At 44.8% G+C, this 14,816-nt stretch overlaps 1 protein-coding gene across 2 annotated transcripts in view; it reads right to left on the reverse strand.

The window, feature by feature from the left end:
• cnnm4b (cyclin and CBS domain divalent metal cation transport mediator 4b) overlaps window positions 1–14,816 on the reverse strand; it is a 77,586-nt gene that overhangs the window by 37,817 nt on the left and 24,953 nt on the right. The window lies entirely within an intron of this gene.

Here is a 14,816-nt window from a genome sequence, read left to right on the forward strand (position 1 = left end):
GACACACAGGTTCGGGCAACGATACTCTTCACCTTGACACATTTACCAATGGAACAGATATTGTTGCTAGCGCCCCATCAGAGCCAGAGGGACTAGACAAAGGCATAGTTGGCTAAAACTAGAAACATACTGTACAGAATTATTAAGTGCCTTGCTCAAGGGCACTGACAGATGTGTCACCAAGCGGGCGCGAGGGTTTGAAACAGCAACCTTTTGATTAGTGCTCTTAACCACTAGGCTGCCCTCTGAAGACACAATATCCACTTCTCATCACTACTCAGTCTGACCAAACAGTGTTGTTGAGGAAGTGGTATAGGTTTACGGGAAAGGACCTCTACTTTTATTCTAACCTGATTGAGAACACCTTGTTCAAGAGAAATAGACTAACAGACAAGCAGAAAAACAACCCTGAAAACGACTCAATGAAATAAGAAATGGAGTCAAAGGTATTATTTGATACAGAGAGGTGAAAAAGGAGAAGAGAACAAGTGAAATCAGGAACTTGTGCAATGAGAAAGAGAACATAGAACGGGAAGTTGAGGAGGACAGTGGCCGTGAAGGCACAGACATTTCTGTCACTCATTCTGCTAAAGGGGAAATGAACCCCTACATAGCTGTGTCATAAGATTTAACTTTAAAAATCAAAACAAAAAGAAAATCTGATTATGCGAGTGTAGCGAAATGCTTGTGCTTCTTGTTCCGATCATGGAGTAATATCTAACAAGTAATCTAACAATTTCACAACAACTACCTTGTACACACAAGTGTAAAGTAATGAATAAGAATATGTACATATAAATATATGGATGAGCGATGGCCGAACGGCATAGGCAAGATGCAGTACCGTAATTTCCGGACTATTGAGCGTACCTGAATATAAGCCGCACCCACTGAATTTTTTTTAAATTATTATTTTGAACATAAATAAGCCGCACATGTCTATAAGCCGCAGGTGCCTACCGGTACATTGAAACAAATGAACTTTACACAGGCTTTAACGAAACACGGCTTGTAACAAAAATAAATAGGCTTTAACGAAACACGGCTTGTAACAAAAATAAATAGGCTTTAACGAAACACGGCTTGTAACAAAATTAAATAGGCTTTAACGAAACACGGCTTGTAACAAAATTAAATAGGCTTTAACGAAACACGGCTTGTAACAAAAATAAATAGGCTTTCACGAAACACGGCTTGTAACAAAAATAAATAGGCTTTCACGAAACACGGCTTGTAACCAAAAAGAAAAATTAGCAGTAAGCTTTAGTTGTCTTTTTGCACTGAGTCAATTCCTCACGCTGCTGTTTCCAACGTCTTATCATCGACTCATTAAGACCAAGCTCCCGTGCAGCAGCTCTATTTCCTTTTCCAACTTGAAAGCTGCATTATATGCATTTCTCCATGTCTTTGCCATGATGAGGGTGACAAAATGACTACCATAATCAGAATAATGGGAAGTTTGAGAGCGCTCGATTTAATCTAAACAGTAAACAAAAAACCCGTTCGGCAATTTCATTGGTCTAATGAAAGCTTCATGCCGCCAAAAAACTGATGATCCTTGCGGCTTATAGTCCGGAAATTACGGTAGATGGTATAGAGTACAGTATATACATATGAGATGAATGTAGGGTATGTAAACATTATATAAAGTGCCATTGTTTAAAGTGGCTAGTGATACATTACATCCAATTTTTTATTATTAAAGTGGCTAGAGATTTGAGTCAGTATGTTGGAAGCAGCCACTCAATGTTAGTGATGGCTGTTTAGCAGTCTGATGGCCTTGAGATAGAAGCTGTTTTTCAGTGTCTCGGTCCCAGTTTTGATGCACCTGTACTGACCTCGCCTTCTGGATGATAGCGCTGTGAACAGGCAGTGGCTCGGGTGGTTGTTGTCCTTGATGATCCTTTTGGCCTTCCTGTGACATCGGGTGGTGTAGGTGTCCTGGAGGGCAGGTAGTTTGCACCCGGTGATGCGTTGTGCAGACCTCACTACCCTCTGGAGAGCCTTGCGGTTGTGGGAGGTGCAGTTGCCGTACCAGGCGGTGATACAGCGCAACAGGATGCTCTCGATTGTGCATCTGTAAAAGTTTGTGAGTGTTTTTGGTGACAAGCCGAATTTCTTCAGCCTCCTGAGGTTGAAGAGGCGCTGTTGCGCCTTCTTCACCACGCTGTCTGTGTGGGTGGATCATTTCAGTTTTTCCGTGATGTGTATGCCGAGGAACTTAACTTTCCACCTTCTCCACTACTGTCCCGTCGATGTGGATAGGGGGGTGCATCCTCTACTGTTTCCTGAAGTCCACGATCATCTCCTTTGTTTTGTTGACGTTGAGTGTGAGGTTATTTTCCTGACACCACACTCCAAGGGCCCTCACCTCCTCCCTGTAGGCCTTCTCGTCGTTGTTGGTAATCAAGCCTACCACTGTAGTGTCGTCTGCAAACTTCATGATTGAGTTGGAGGCGTGCATGGCCACGCAGTCATGGGTGAACAGAGAGTACAGGAGAGGGCTGAGAACGCACCCTTGTGGGGCCCCAGTGTTGAGGATCAGCGTGGGTGGAGATGTTGTTTCCTACCCTAACCACCTGGGGACAGCCCGTCAGAAAGTCCAGGACCCAGTTGAACAGGACGGGGTCGAGACCCAGGGTCTCGAGCTTAATGACGAGTTTGGAGGGTACTATGGTGTTAAATGCTGAGCTGTAGTCGATGAACAGCATTCTTACATAGGTATTCCTCTTGTCCAGGTGGGTTAGGGTAGTGTGCAGTGTGATTGCGTCATCTGTGGACCTATTGGGGCGGTAAGCAAATTGGAGTGGGTCTAGGGTGGCAGGTAAGGTGGAGGTGATATGATCCTTGACTAGTCTCTCAAAGCACTTCATGATGAGGGAAGTGAGTGCTACAGGGCGGTAGTCATTTAGCTCAGTTACCTTAGCTTTCTTGGGAACAGGAACAATGGTGTCCATCTTGAAGCATGTGGGAACAGCAGACTGGGATAGGGATTGATTGAATATGTCCGTAAACACACCAGCCAGATGGTATGCGCATGCTCTGAGGACGTGGCTAGGGATGCCGTCTGGGCCGGCAGCCTTGCGAGGGTTAACACGTTTAAATGTTTTACTCACGTTGGCTGCAGTGAAGGAGAGCCCGCAGGTTTTGGTAGCGGGCCGTGTCGTTGGCACTGTATTGACCTCAAAGCGAGCAAATAAGTTCTTTAGTTTGTCTGGGCGCAAGATGTCGGTGTCCGCGACGGGGCTGGTTTTCTTTTTGTAATCCGTGATTGACTGTAGACCCTGCCACATGCGTCTCGTGTCTGAGCCGTTGAATTGCGACTCTGCTTTGTCTCTATACTGACGCTTAGCTTGTTTGATTGCCTTGCGGAGGGAATAGCTACACTGTTTGTATTCGGTCATGTTACCGGTCGCCATGCCCTGATTAAAAGCAGTGGTTCACACTTTCAGTTTTGCACGAATGCTGCCATCATTCCAGTTTTTGGTTTGGGAAGGTTTTAATAGTTGCTGTGGGTACAACATACATAACTGTCATACCAGTGACACATCAGATAATAATTAATAATGACAACTTATGTCAGTTTATGGACAGTTTTAAAAACAGTCACGACACAAAGTGTTCTCTTGCTGAGCTAACAGGCCAACAGTAGGACAGCTGGCTATCAGTAGGACAGCAGATTAACAGTAGGACAGCTGGCTAACAGTAGGACAGCTGGCTAACAGTAGGACAGCGGGCTAACAGTAGGACAGCGGGCTAACAGTAGGACAGCGGGCTAACAGTAGGACAGCGGGCTAACAGTAGGACAGCGGGCTAACAGTAGGACAGCAGGCTAACAGTAGGACAGCTGGCTAACAGTAGGACAGCTGGCTAACAGTAGGACAGCAGATTAACAGTAGGACAGCTGGCTAACAGTAGGACAGCAGTTATTGGTTGAGCTACAGCAAACAGTTTGTGTGACTGACATCAGCTGACATGACTGTTGATGACATATGATAATACCATAACTATAGACTAGCCTAACGGTGCAATAAACTTATTCCCATATTCCAAAAACATAGATAAAAAAATGTGGGGCACAATAGTCAGCCAGTCAGCCAGCTAGTCAGTGAGCCAAAGTCACAAGTGACTGGTGAGGAGTTGGGAGGATGTTGAGATGTCTCAGGAAGTTGAGAGGGATTATGATACAAGTGGCAAACCAGGAGGGTCTAAAATGAACACCTGCCACCTGCAGGTAAAATGTCTATTTCACCAGCCACGATGGTTGGTGGGTGGTCAGGGCTTCACAGTGTGAGCATTTCACTAGCATTTGTGAATAAAAATAGTATGATCACATTTACTGTAAAAAAAATGGTGCAGTAGCTGATTTCAAAGTATTTCTGCCGTTTTGTTTCACAGTAAATGAACAGCTGGTAAATTAACTATGAATCCTAATCACCTCACGCTGCAACACTGTCAGGCTGGGAGCTGGGCGCGTGTGAAGAGCTGAGTGAAATATACATTTTCAGAAGCGCTGCTTACAGGCATAAAAGTTTGTCTAATTTGCTTGAAACGAAAGTCTACTGAAGTGAGACTTTGTTCTTGCGATTCTATGGCTATTTACATTGTTTTGTTCACACGCTAGGTAGTTTTTCACTGTTTTGAGTTTCAAGTGCTAGGGAAGAGAAGACAACACAGTTACCAGTCAGAGGCACAAACACGTCTGAGTCGCGTTACCACGGTAACCTCCCGCCCTTAAAGGGACAGATGAACATTTTTGTCTCATCTGTGATATTTTGGTTAAAAGACTCAGGTCACAAAAAATGAAATGAAGTTAAACAATATACCACATTACTTCTTACTGGTAATACATTTGTTTAAGAAACATTACAAAACATGCTCATCATTTTTTGTTGTGTTTTGTTGGTGTAATTTTAGCTGGTAAAAAAATCTGAGTGGCTGGTAGATTTTTAAAATCTACCTGCCACGGTGGCTGGAGGACCAAAAAGTTAATTTTAGGCCCTGCGAAACCAGGGCAGTATTTCCCACACAACATCTAATACACATCATCATCATTACCTCATCAGCCATCTTGAAACTTCTCTCAAATAGATAATGACTGTTTACCAGTGTCATCACTGACAAAGGACCAGGGAGTATGTGACTTAGCATGGACACACACACACACACACACACACACACACACACAACACAGAATACAAAGACAGACATAGGACTAGACATAGGCTATACCGCACGCACTTACTCCATCTCTCACACACACACACACAAACGCGCGCACACACACACACACTTCTATAGTCATCTGCCTGGGAGGCTTGGGTCAGTATGAACGTTAGGTTAGGCTAATCCTGTAGTGTTATCTGTAGTGTTATGTTGATAGGAGACTTGCCTACCTACGTCCCATCTAGGTTGGGGGTCAACCTGCTTTTCCTTCTAGGTTGGGGGTTCCAACCTGCTTTTCCAGCCCCAGCAGCCTACCGACAGGTCCTGGTCACAACCTAGTAGTCTGACTGAAATCCTCTCATTACAGTTCTGGAAGAATATCTAGGGTAAGCTACAATGCTATTATGTTCCTTCTGTTCTACTATCCTCCATGTACAACGTAAAACACCAAATAATGCATGCAGAGCAGAATTAGGCTGATACCCGCTAATTATCAAAACGCAGAAAAGAGCCTGTAAATTCTACAACCATCTAAAAGGAAGCAATTCCCAAACCTTCCATAACAAAGCATCACCTACAGAGAAATTAACCTGGAGAAGAGTCTCCTAAGCAAGCTGGTCCTGGGGCTCTGTTCACAAACACAAACATACCACACAGAGACCCTGGAATTAACAAAAAAGAATTAACAAAAAAACAGAGCAAACTAGAATGCTATTTGGCCCTAAACAGAGAATACACAGTGGCAGAATACCTGACCACTGTGACCGACCCAAACTTAAGGAAAGCTTTAACTATGCTGAGACTCAGTGAGCCTTGCTATTGCGAAAGTTCTCCGTAGGCAGATCTGGCTCTCAAGAGAAGACAGACTATGTGCACACTGCCCACAAAATGAGGTGGAAACTGAGCTGCACTTCCTAACCTCCTGCCAAATGTATGACCATATTAGACACACATATTTCCCTCAGATTACACAGACACACAAAGAATAATACCTTTATTGGCCCAATAGTTAAGAGCTTGACATTAACTTTTTTTTGCCACTTGTCCTTTGGACATGGACTGTTTGTTTTACTTTGTAAGATGCAAGGAACCAATTTACAAAATAAAATGCTTGACTATCTTTTTCACCATAGAGATTCAGACTAAAACGCAGGCTACACTCTGCCTATTCAAGCTTGTCTCGAAATACAACACTGCCCCTTTAAGGCTCTCCTGGAGGATGGTTGGCCACCCAACACTACAATTACAACCAAATACTTTTTATGTCTTTGTAAAATAATTCCCTCCAGAGCTCAAAATTAAGGGCATCCCATCATCCCTGGGACGCAAAAAAATGTGTACGTTTCAAAACAGACTCTGGGACGGCAGATCCGAAATTCATACAACCACTACAAACATAAAACAAATAATAAGTAAAGCAATGAGGCTGATGCAACAGATGAGCTTAAAATGTTGATAACGTTTGATTTCTTCATATGATAAGTTCAACAATGCCCACATGCCTGTAGGCTACTGCAAATGTTCCAAAATTAAATTAGCAGGAAAACACTGTTCTGAAAAGCACACCAAACGCAACAACTAGCAATAGTAACTAGGGTTCCAGTAACTAGGGTTCCAGTAACTAGGGTTCCAGTAACTAGGGTTATAGTAACTAGGGTTCTAGTAACTAGGGTTCCAGTAACTAGGGTTCCAGTAACTAGGGTTCCAGTAACTAGGGTTCCAGTAACTAGGGTTCCAGTAACTAGGGTTCCAGTAATTAGGGTTATTATAATGACCAGAATTATGCCTTTGGGTGCTGGACAATAAAAGAACGTTGATATGAAAACCAATAGAACATGAGAAAAATACTGGTTTCAATGTCATATTAAGTCTTTATAAAATAATTAGCTCAACATTTATATGGCTGTGTTTTGGCTAGGCTACTTTGAAACAAGGGAAGACATGCTTCATAAAATGTCATAAAACATCTAGGGTTTTAAACAATTATGTTTATGGTTAGGCCTAAATAGTTTTAAAAAAATGCTGATTGCCTCCGCTTAGATTGAAGGTGGGTGATGTGCAACAGGCACTGTCCTTCACTCACTGTCCTTCACTCACTGTCCTTCACTCACTGTCCTTCACTCACTGTCCTTCACTCACTGTCCTTCACTCTCCGGTCAGGTGGCAAATTGATCTGAATGAACCAAGCTTCGAGTATGTTGACAGAATCAAGCCTTTAGAAGTTAATGTTAATTATCCTTCATTATATTTCTAAAACATGACTGGCGTTTAGCCTGTATTTATGTAACTAAATGTCTCAGAAAGGTTTGTCTCCATTTTTCTGGTGCCTGTGTTGGACATGAGGCTGTAGCCAACCTGCACATCATCTACACTATGACCAGTAGCTTTTGAATATTATTCCACAGTTGGTCTCTCTGATCCAGTTCTGATCTGAGTAATTGTTTGATATTGTGATGTGATTTTTTTCCCTCGTCCATTCAGACAACTTAAATGTAAAGTTTTCTTGTCCAACATGTATTTTTTTACTTTTCCCGGACATGAGGACAAGTGTTAATGTTGAGCCCTGTAATTACATCATTAAAAGCACAAACTTCACTTAATTTGAACAAACATAGAAAGTTAGAACCAAGCTCCCCTTCTCATCCACTGTACATAGAACCCCCCCATACGCCCCACACCAGTAAAGTCTTCCAGAAGGTTCACCAGCCCCCCCATAAACCCCACACCACTATAGTCTTCCAGAAGGTTCACCAGCCCCACCATACGCCCCACACCAGTAAAGTCTTCCAGAAGGTTCACCAGCCCCACCATACACCCCACACCACTAAAGTCTTCCAGAAGGTTCACCAGCCCCACCATACGCCCCACACCAGTAAAGTCTTCCAGAAGGTTCACCAGCCCCCCATACACCCCACACCATTAAAGTCTTCCAGAAGGTTCACCAGCCCCCCCATACACCCCACACCACTATAGTCTTCCAGAAGGTTCACCAGCCCCACACCACTAAAGTCTTCCAGAAGGTTAACCAGCCCCCCCATACACCCCACACCACTATAGTCTTCCAGAAGGTTCACCAGCCCCACACCACTAAAGTCTTCCAGAAGGTTCACCAGCCCCACCATACGCCCCACACCACTAGTCTTCCAGAAGGTTCACCAGCCCCACACCACTGAAGTCTTCCAGAAGGTTCACCAGCCCCCCCCCCCCCCACACCACTAAAGTCTTCCAGAAGGTTCACCAGCCCCACCATACGTCCCAGTGTGAGACGAGCCCGCAGAAGCCCCAACAACACAGCTCTGGGATCTGTAGACCCCGCCCCCTGAATCACATGTTACCTGGTCTTCCACACTGTCATTTCTTCCTGCCTCAACTGGTCATTTACTAAACAGTCCCTAAGCCTATTTGCTATACTATACCTAGGCCCTCCAACATACAGGTCCACAGTTAGCCCCAACCCTGTACACCACCCATCCAGGACAGAAAACAAATCTCCTCCTCCCCACAGAACAGACACCCCCTCCCCACTGACGGATCATTGACGGATCAAAGAGAAGGAGAGAGAGACACAGAGAGGGGGACAGAGAGAGCGAGTCAGAGAGAGCGAACGAGTCAGAGAGAGAGAGTCAGAGAGAGAGAGCAAGTCAGAGAGAGAGAGCAAGTCAGAGAGAGAGAGCGAGTCAGAGAGAGAGAGCGAGAGCGAGTCAGAGAGCGAGAGCGAGTCAGAGAGAGAGAGCAAGTCAGAGAGAGAGAGCGAGTCAGAGAGAGTGAGAGAGAGAGCGAGAGAGGGAGAGCGAGCGAAGAAGTCAGAGAGCGAGAGAGCGAAGAAGTCAGAGAGCGAGAGAGCGAAGAAGTCAGAGAGCGAAGAAGTCAGAGAGCGAGAGAGAGCGAGTCAGAGAGAGAGAGCAAGTCAGAGAGAGAGAGCAAGTCAGAGAGAGAGAGCGAAAGCGAGTCAGAGAGCGAGAGCGAGTCAGAGAGAGAGAGAGCGAGAGTCAGAGAGCGAGAGTCAGAGAGCGAGAGTCAGAGAGCGAGAGTCAGAGAGCGAGAGTCAGAGAGCGAGAGTCAGAGAGCGAGAGTCAGAGAGCGAGAGTCAGAGAGCGAGAGTCAGAGAGCGAGTCAGAGAGCGAGAGTCAGAGAGCGAGTCAGAGAGCGAGAGTGCGAGAGTGTCAGAGAGCGAGAGCGAGCGAGTCAGAGAGCGAGCGAGCCAGAGAGCGAGCCAGAGAGCGAGAGCGAGCCAGAGAGCGAGTCAGAGAGAGAGAGATCGAGTCAGAGAGCGTGTGGCTCAGTTCGTAGAGCATGGTGTTTGCAACGCCAAGGTTGTGGGTTCGATTCCCACGGGGGACCAGTATGAAAAAAAAAATGGGGGAAAAAAATGTATGAAATGTATGCATTCACTACTGTAAGTCGCTCTGGATAAGAGCGTCTGCTAAATGACTAAAATGTAAATTAGTCAGAGAGAGAGGGAGACAGAGAGGGAGAGAGAGAGATCGAGCGAGTCAGAGAGAGATCGAGTCAGAGGGAGACGGAGACATGGGGAGGCAGAGAGAGAGGGAGACAGAGAGAGAGACATGGGGAGATGGAGAGAGAGCGAGACGGAGAGAGAGGGAGAGAGAGAGCGAAGAAGTCAGAGAGCGAGAGAGAGTGAGTCAGAGAGAGCGAGCGAGTTAGCGAGAGAGTCAGAGAGCGAGAGCAAGTCAGAGAACGAGAGAGCGAGCGAGTCAGAGAGCGAGAGTCAGAGAGACAGAGTCAGAGAGAGAGTCAGAGAGCGAGCCAGAGAGCGAGCGCGAGCGAGAGCGAGTCAGAGAGCGAGAGCGAGTCAGAGAGCGAGTCAGAGAGCGAGAGCGAGTCAGAGAGCGAGAGATCGAGTCAGAGAGCGTGTGGCTCAGTTGGTAGAGCATGGTGTTTGCAACGCCAAGGTTGTGGGTTCGATTCCCACGGGGGACCAGTATGAAAGAAAAAAAAAATGGGGGAAAAAAATGTATGCATTCACTACTGTAAGTCGCTCTGGATAAGAGCGTCTGCTAAATGACTAAAATGTAAATGAGTCAGAGAGAGAGGGAGACAGAGAGGGAGAGAGAGAGAGATCGAGCGAGTCAGAGGGAGACATGGGGAGACAGAGGGAGAGAGGGGGAGACATAGGGAGAGACATAGGGAGAGACAGGGGGAGACAGAGAGTGGGGGAGGTTAAATTCCTGCTGTATGTAGACTATCTAGTTCTGTTGTCACACACAAAAGTGGGTCTACAACTTAATCTAAATATCCTACATCAGTTCTGTCAGACATGGTCCTGACAGTAAACTTCAACAAGACAAAAAACATTATTTTCCAAAAACAGATCAAAATCCCAAGCCTCCAAACACAATTTCACAGTTAGGAACAAAAGACATAACACACACGTCTATTTATATCTGGGCTTAAAATAAATTCCACCGGTAATTTATGTGTGGCTGTCAATGAACTAAAAGAGAAAGCAAGAAGGGCTTTTTACGCTATCAATTTTTTTAAATTCAAATTAACATTCCAAATAGAACCTGGCTCAAAATATTCCAATCTATAATTGAACCAATTAATTGCCCTATATGTAAGTGAAGTGTGGGGTCCGCAAACTAATAAAGATATATATTTTTAAATGAAATCCTACATGCAGAATTCTACAAAAGCATTATTGGAGTACAGAGAAAAGCTCCAAATAACACATGCAGGGCAGAATTAGGCCAACAACCATGACTAATATACAGGCCAACAACCATGACTAATATACAGGCCAACAACCATGACTAATATACAGGCCAACAACCATGACTAATATACAGGCCAACAACCATGACTAATATACAGGCCAACAACCATGACTAATATACAGGCCAACAACCATGACTAATATACAGGCCAACAACCATGACTAATATACAGGCCAACAACCATGACTAATATACAGGCCAACAACCATGACTAATATACAGGCCAACAACCATGACTAATATACAGGCCAACAACCATGACTAATATACAGGCCAACAACCATGACTAATATACAGGCCAACAACCATGACTAATATACAGGCCAACAACCATGACTAATATACAGGCCAACAACCATGACTAATATAGAGGCCAACAACCATGACTAATATACAGGCCAACAACCATGACTAATATACAGGCCAACAACCATGACTAATATATAGGCCAACAACCATGACTAATATACAGGCCAACAACCATGACTAATATACAGGCCAACAACCATGACTAATATACAGGCCAACAACCATGACTAATATACAGGCCAACAACCATGACTAATATACAGGCCAACAACCATGACTAATATACAGGCCAACAACCATGACTAATATACAGGCCAACAACCATGACTAATATACAGGCCAACAACCATGACTAATATACAGGCCAACAACCATGACTAATATACAGGCCAACAACCATGACTAATATATAGGCCAACAACCATGACTAATATATAGGCCAACAACCATGACTAATATACAGGCCAACAACCATGACTAATATATAGAAACGAGCCATCAAATTCTAGAACCACCTAAAAACAAGCGCTACCCAGTCCTCCCTGTACAAAGCCCTGTGATGCCAAGAGATGAGCATAGAGAAAAGTCCCCTCGTCCAGCTGGTCCTGATTCTAAGTGCACAAACCACTACCAACCCAACAAAGCCACAGGACAACACTCAGACAGTCTGGCCCAACCAAATTATAAGCCAACAAAAATACAATTCTATAACCTACTGCGAAAACATGACAAAATGTCAAAGTAAACTGAAATACTATTTGGCCCTAAACAGACAATACACGGTGGCAGACTATCTGACCACTGTGACTGATAGAAAACAGAGGAAGATATTGACAAACGTACAGTGAGCATAGCCTTGCTATTGAGAGAGGCTGCCATAGCCCGTCTTCTCTTGAGAGCCGGGTCTGCCTATGTGCACACTGCCCACAAAATGAGGTAGAAACTGAGCTGCACTTCGTAACCTCCTGCAAAATGTATGACCATATAAGAAACACATATTTCCCTCAGATTACAAGGAAGGACACAAAAATAATTTGAAAACAATTCCAATGTTGACAAGCTCCCATCTCTGTTAGGTGAAATACCACCAGTGTGCCATCACAGCAGCAAGATGTGTGACCTGTTGTGATGAGAACAGGGTCCCAGTGGAGAACAAACACCACAGTACTGTTATTTACAAACACCACTGTTATTTATCTGCTGATTTATTTTCCCTTCACATTTATACTTAAGAGGGCCCTAGCGGAGCCAGCCGGCTGAGAAAGAGGGCCCTAGAGGAGCCAGCCGGCTGAGAGAGAGGGCCCTAGCGGAGCCAGCCGGCTGAGAGAGAGGGCCCTAGCGGAGCCAGCCGGCTGAGAGAGAGGGCCCTAGAGGAGCCAGCCGGCTGAGAGAGAGGGCCCTAGAGGAGCCAGCCGGCTGAGAGAGAGGGCCCTAGCGGAGCCAGCCGGCTGAGAAAGAGGGCCCTAGAGGAGCCAGCCGGCTGAGAGAGAGGGCCCTAGAGGAGCCAGCCGGCTGAGAGAGAGGGCCCTAGCGGAGCCAGCCGGCTGAGAGAGAAGGCCCTAGAGGAGCCAGCCGGCTGAGAGAGAGGGCCCTAGCGGAGCCAGCCGGCTGAGAGGGAGGGCCCTAGCGGAGCCAGCCGGCTGAGAGAGAGGGCCCTAGCGGAGCCAGCCGGCTGAGAGAGAAGGCCCTAGCGGAGCCAGCCGGCTGAGAGAGAGGGCCCTAGCGGAGCCAGCCGGCTGAGAGAGAGGGCCCTAGCGGAGCCAGCCGGCTGAGAGAGAGGGCCCTAGCGGAGCCAGCCGGCTGAGAGAGAGGGCCCTAGCGGAGCCAGCCGGCTGAGAGAGAGGGCCCTAGCGGAGCCAGCGAGTTGTTTAAGGTGCGAGCAGTTACACTTGTCTGTGAGATATTTTATCTTCATTTATAGGCTATTTTACATGTGATTTAGAGTGTATAGACCAAAGGCCTGTACAGGTCTGAACCGATACACTCGTTTTTGTGTTTGTCCAAATTAAAACAATATGCATTTTCCCATCAGAGAGATTTTCCATCAAATTGACTTGTTGCGGATAAAAGGCTGTGCGTAATGAGGTAGAGCACATAAAAATACCTTTTGCGGTTAAATTCCCACGTACCCAATAAAAAATAGAAGTTAAATGGGTTTCCATCACATTTACATCTCTACTGATGGTTTTCTCACCAAATAATATTTTGTTGTATAGCGAGTGTTCCCACTGTGGTATTGGCACGTGCGCTCTAGCTAACAGCTCGTAGCTACAGTTCAGGTAGGCCTATAGACTCCATGATGAGATTATTATGGACAAAATAACGAGATCATTTTTATTTGGCAAACTTAACCAAGCATCGATGATCATGTCACCAGAATGAGACCCTGGATATTTATTAGAAAGGAGCATCAAGCTCATCACCGTGCACTTTCACCACCCTGTGAAGTTCATCATCACTTATTTCATCTGTAACCTAATAAACTGCATGGTATCCTGAGTCGTAGTGGGAGGACCACACACCATAGCATCGCCTGACTCCAAGTTTACTTCGATATGATGGTTATTATATCAATATTTGCGCATAAGAGCGTTCAGATATTTCCTGCATAATTAAACGACTAAAAGATCCCACCTTGTCTAGCCGATTTCGTTCCATCAGGCCTGTCAGGACATTTTTTATTGGCCATGCACTTTACTCACATAAAAAGGTTGGATGGAAACCTGGTTAGTGAACGTGTGGAAAATGAACGCTCAGTTAGTTTCTGTCGCGTGTGACATAGCAGTACGTGGTACCGCAAGCAGCATTTTAGCCACAGACAGTTATGTGCTAGTCTGTGTTTGATGAATGTGCAATGAGCCTAAGTATATGCATTTATATAAGGAAATGGCAACTCCATTTCTTGATTTCAATATCTAAAGTGAACAGGCTGTTGTTCAGACAGTTGGAGACGGACAGCAGGGGATGTATTCACAACAGCTCAACTGTTCTACTTTGTTAGCACACAAATAGATCCAAGCGGTCTACACTTGAAATATAAAGATGAGCGGGCTACTCACTACAACGTGGGCTTGTGCTAGAGAGATTGTTTATGAGATCTGTGTTAATTTCCTATAATGCCTGATTCAATAAGTTAGTCATTATTAGTGGATGTGTGCATTGATCTGGTTAAATTTGTAACAAAAATGGCATTTTCATAGACTTGAAAGCCAGATCAGTAATTATTACCCAAAAAAATTAATTAATTAAAATACCAGGTTAAACTATTTTGATGAACTAATTAAATTATTAGTTGGTTGTGGAAAGATTATATTTAGCCTAGGTATAATTTCACATTAGATTATTGCTGACTGTTTTAAATGCAGTGTATTGACCTTTAAATGGTGCAACAAAGCTTAGAGAAAACATTACATTGAGATATATTGTGAACAGCCCATAAGGTAAAAAAAAAATGTAATAAAAAATCGAGATACCATTTTTTTGGGCCATATCGCCCAGCCCTAGGTGACAGCATACCCAAACCTTACCAAAAAACAATTGCCCAACAATAAATCCAATTCCCTGAAATAGTGAAGGTGTAAACTTAGCAGTAGGAAGCCTGAA

The sequence above is a fragment of the Salmo salar genome, chromosome 15, assembly GCF_965601325.2.
Source record: "Salmo salar chromosome 15, fSalSal1, whole genome shotgun sequence".
Taxonomy (NCBI): domain Eukaryota; kingdom Metazoa; phylum Chordata; class Actinopteri; order Salmoniformes; family Salmonidae; genus Salmo; species Salmo salar.